This window comes from Colobus angolensis, unplaced genomic scaffold, assembly GCF_000951035.1.
Source record: "Colobus angolensis palliatus isolate OR3802 unplaced genomic scaffold, Cang.pa_1.0 Scaffold57, whole genome shotgun sequence".
Taxonomy (NCBI): domain Eukaryota; kingdom Metazoa; phylum Chordata; class Mammalia; order Primates; family Cercopithecidae; genus Colobus; species Colobus angolensis.
Window position 1 is genome coordinate 7053815 of NW_012119265.1, and position 4966 is coordinate 7058780.

Below are 4966 nucleotides of genomic sequence, written 5' to 3' on the forward strand. Positions count from 1 at the left end.
TTCTATAGGCCGGGCATGGTGGCTCAAGCCTATAATCCCAGCACTTTGGGAGGCCGAGACGGGCGGATCACGAGGTCAGGAGATCGAGACCATCCTGGCTAACACGGTGAAACCCCGTCTCTACTAAAAAATACAAAAAAAACTAGCCGGGCGAGGTGGCGGGCGCCTGTAGTCCCAGCTACTCTGGAGGCTGAGGTAGGAGAATGGCATAAACCTGAGAGGAGGAGGTTGCAGTGAGCTGAGATCTGGCCACTGCACTCTAGCCTGGGTGACAGAGCCAGACTCCGTCTCAAAAAAAAAAAAAAGAAAAAGAAAAGATTCTATGAATTATGAAATCATATATGCAATTGTTTGCCAGTTTGTGAAATTAAATCTTTTTTTTTTTTTTGGAGACAGAGTTTTACTTTGTCACCCAGGCTGGAGTGCAGTGGCACGATTTCGGCTCACTGCAACCTCCACCTCCCGGGTTCAAGCAATTCTCCTGCCTCAGCCTCCTCTGTAGTTGGGATCACAGGCGCCCACCACCACACCCGGGTAATTTTTGTATGTTTTAGTAGAGTCGGGGTTTTGTCATGTTGGCCAGCCTGGTCCTGAACTTCTGGACTCAAGTCATCTGCCCACCTCAGCCTCCTAAAGTGCTGGGATTACAGACATAAGCCACTGCACCTGGCCTGAAATTAAAATTTTTAAATAATCAGAGAAATAGTCCCAATAAAGCAGAGTAAGAGCAAAATCCACCTAATACAATTGGTTAAAGAAGCCACTTGTGTAATCCTAGCACTCTGGGAAGCCAAGGCAGGTGGACTGCCTGAGCTCAGGAGTTCAAGACCAGCCTGGCCAACATGGCAAAATCCCATCTCTACAAAAAACATAAAAATTAGCCTGTAGTCCTAGCAACTTGAGAGGCTGAGGAAGGAGGATCACTTGAATCCGGGAAGTCATGGCTGCAGTGATCTGAGATCGCGCCACTGCACTCCAGCCTGCGTGACAGAGTAAAACCGTGTCTGGAAAAAAAAGCCACTTGTCTCTGAAACACTTTTAAATTTTGCTTTGAAATGAAATCCTTTCATTGTATTAGTACCACAGTATGTAGCTCTAGGTATTTGCACACATGGAACTCTGCACCTTCCATCTGTAAAGATGACCGGTAGAAATGGCAGAGCTAAGGGACTAAAGTCTGAGGCTGGTGGAGCCTTAATCACCTTAATCAGTGATTATGACGGTGGGGAATGCAACTCACTTCCAGACATTCTAGAATCTTTGGAATCCACAGTGCTCTGCACAAGGAAGCCGGAGCTTCCTGAAGAAATTACCACCAAACTTCATGGAATCACCCTGGCATTCTTCAACAAAAACCTCTTTAACAGCACTAAAACACAGCTAAAAGGTAACCTTTTCTTCTAGGATGGTTTCTTTGGTAGTGTTTGGTTGTGCACCAGAGAGGATGGAAGGAGTTGTTTCATAGCCTTTCAAACAAGACCAGCATTGTCAAACATTTGCTGCTGCTTCTGCTATTCCCCTATTCCCTTCTGCCTTCAAAAGATGTTTAAAATTTTCAGGGCCATGATGTTGCCCTGTTTTGCTACCAAGCTTCTTTTTTCTTGATCTTTTGTTTCAATGTCTGCTTTCTTTTCCCTGTGTGCTCACTGAAGCCTCATTGTAGGGTCAAGCTATAATTAGTTTATATATGAAGTTTAATTCACTGTGGCTTTTTTTGGCATTAGACCCAAATGGGCTTTGATGTCTGGCTGGGGCTTTGATCCCAGACCCTCGAATGGTGGTCATCACTCCAACTCAAAGGATTGCCCTTTACTTTTTTCCTCCTATTCGGAGACAGCTTTTCCCAATTACATCATTTGTGTTTGTTTGGCCATAAAAGCGGCAAGGCATCATTTTGTTGCTTTGCTTGATGGCTAAATGTGCAACGAATGCTCCTTACTTTGCTTGGCTGCAATAGAATATTCACCGCTGGACAAGGCATTTGTAGAATGATGCTCAGATTTTGGTGGGGGTGCTGTTAGGAGCTGTTCTGCCTCAGGGCAAAGCATCAGACTATGATATGAGGGACATGTTCCGGCTCTGCCCAGGAAAGATCTTCAAGCATAAGTTACACCACTGTAATATATTCAGCCAAGACTCTTTCCCATGCTGGCAACTTTATCTTACTCTCCAGATCATCCAGGCAGCAGGTCCACCCCATCTTTAGTGGTACACTTTCTGAGTGTCAATTAACAGTTTTTCTGAGAAGACAGGCGTGTCCAGGGAAAGCAAAAGCACCAACTAGGGCTGAACAACATTAGAAAGGAGATAATGAAATAGCACTAGTGGAGGAAAAAGTACCAGCACCTGCTTTGAAAAGAAAGGGAAAGAAAAATCAAAACAGTAGGGGGAAGTGAGATTCTGTTGGCAACAGAAGGGAGCAGTGGGTGATTACTTTCAACTGCCTCCGGAATACCTGCAAGAAAAACAAAGAATCAAAGAGGAAAGAAAATCCAGGGAACTAGACTGGAGGGGAGAAAATTTGGCTGCTAGCTTAAAAAGAGACTAGGGGCAACCCAGCCTGTCTCACTTAATCTGATGACATTGGGAGTTTTCCTGGAAAAACAATTACAGCATTGAGCTCCTTCTAACTTCATTTGACAGCCCGAGTTTGTTTTAATTGGCATGTGAATGAACAGCATTATTTATTAATGTGTAATGGATACTTTGGAAAGCATAACCTTTTTTCCTATTTGTGACCATTTTATTGGCGGAACCATCTGAATACATTAGTTTTAGTATTTAAACTTGCTGAGAACACTTTTTCATGGAGATATACAAGCTGTTATGGCAAATGGCTTGCTTTGGACTAATGAGCCAGCTCAAAGTGCCATTTGGTGAGGAGGGGGGTTGGAAGGGTGGGGAGGTTTGGAGACATAGCAACTTGTCTGCCTGCCTTAACAAGATTTATTAGTAGTGTGTAAAAATGTGTTTCAGCTTTTTTCTCTCCCTCAACTATATATAGTTGTCGATGTGTGACCTAATACAGGCCACAATAATAGACTCCACCCAGCCAGAGTAATCTAATTCGGAGCTAGAAAGCAAGAAGAGTGTTTAGAAATGAGCAGAATGAAACAATGACAGAGTACATGGGTGAATGGCATTTGGCAAGCAGGATAAATCATCACCCTTTCATGCCTTACTAAAATTAGGGAGGAAAATTAGTTCCTATATTATAAAGTAGTGTTTGGCAACAGTAGGCATAAAGAATAGATAACCTGAAGAGAATCGATTTTGTATGCTTGTGAACACCTGACCATAATTCCATTTTTAGAATGTACAACCTTGTTAATTATGAATCAAGTTTGTAGTTCCTTTCATGCCTGTGGGAGGCAGCAATGGGGAGGAAAGTGAAAGGTGGCAAGGGAGTTCTTTTGTTTTTGTTTTTTGGTAAAAGTCGACTTAATTCTATTTGTAGTAGAGATTAAATGGGTACTATTAAGTTTAAAAGTATGTTAATGAAAAAACAATTTACAACCAATCTACATTCTCGAGTCTCTCTCTAGCAATTGTCAGGTGAATGCTTGCAAGGTAATGTGCTGAATACAGTGATACTAAGAGGGTATTAAAACAGTCCCTGCCTTCAGGAAGCTTTCGTAATGTAGATGGAGAGAAGAGATACACATAAACACCTATGTAGATAGATAAGTGTATGCACAGCCAGATAAATAACCATACAGGTAGCATGGGATCAGAATCAGATATTTATGTAGTTAACTGGAACTCAAAGGTTGGAAGGGTGGTTAGACCACACAGAGAGGGGAGGAAAGAAGAGGAATTCCTAGCAAGGGTTAGCAGATGGGCAAAAGTGCAAGTGTCTGAAACAATGGTATAGGATGCACTCCTTCACACAACACTTTGCCTGAACTTCAGCAAATGTGACTTGCTGGATTGAATTTCCGAGGTTCTTGGATGCTTTTGAAGATATATGTGGTGCTTTTCCACAGATAAGCCAGCTAGTGGCATTTCCAGACCCCTATCCCACCGGAAATTTCAGTGGGATAGGGGTCTGGAGTAGTGTGTTCCAAGCAGAGACGACCAATACATGATACATCAAGAGGGAAGACTTACAAATCCCTCTGGAGAAAAGCTACAACTCATATCACCCTTACTATCTATGTGCTAGCCACGTTGTAAGTGCACAGCCCCGAAAATATATATCATATGCTGCATATTATTACAATTCTTCAACAGCAGGTTCCCATAGCAGCTGCTCCCTTTTACAGTGGGGGGAGCGTACACACAGAAGGGAATAAGTTGCCCGCAAGGCTATTTAGGGGTGAAACTGGGATGCAAATCCAGACAGTCTGATTTCTGAGTCAGAGCTCTTATTGTAAACGCAGACTAAGTAATAATAAAAGCTCAAACAAAAAACCAAAGCGCGCACGCGCGCGCACTCAAATCGTAGGCTTGTAAAAGAATCGATGCAGCCTCTCGCTATACAGCGACATCCTCCTGCCTAATTTTAAATGCCGTCCATCGTTAAGACTGACGTTAAAAAATTAAAACGATAACAAAACTTAACAGCTTTAGAACAACATTGCATTATGCTCTGCCTTTAAAAAGTGGAGTTAAGGAACCAACCCCACAGTGTCTGTGAATACACTCGCAATACCTTGCGTGGGAAGTGAAAGAAACCTAACTCGGTGTGAGTGGAAATGAGGAGTGGCCATGTGGGGAAAGGGTTAAGACTGTGCTGCAACTTGGTCGAGTTTCAGAAAGTTCTCCGGAGAGCCCAACTGCCGCGTCCCGTCGCGGCCCCTGCCTGCGCGGCCGACTGTAACAGGATGCTGGGGCTCCAGGCGCTCGCCCCGAGCTTTGGGCGACGGGAAAGAGCCAATGAGGAGCGAGGGCAAAATCGGGTGCAGTAAACCCGAAAAGGGGGCAAGGAGGCCCGCGAGGAGAGCGGGGGAGGAGGCGGGGAGGG

At 44.0% G+C, this 4966-nt stretch overlaps 1 protein-coding gene across 2 annotated transcripts in view; it reads left to right on the forward strand.

Annotated features, from left to right (window-relative positions):
• The first annotated feature begins 1168 nt into the window (after positions 1–1168).
• The window catches only part of DACT1 (dishevelled-binding antagonist of beta-catenin 1), a 14696-nt gene continuing 10898 nt past the window's right edge, over positions 1169–4966 (forward strand). Inside the window, exon 1 of one of the 2 annotated variants that reach the window (XM_011961906.1) lies at positions 1169–1387. The gene's annotated coding sequence lies outside the window, so the exon portion shown is untranslated. The remainder of the gene's footprint in view (positions 1388–4966) is intronic. The other variant, XM_011961909.1, reaches the window with a different exon arrangement.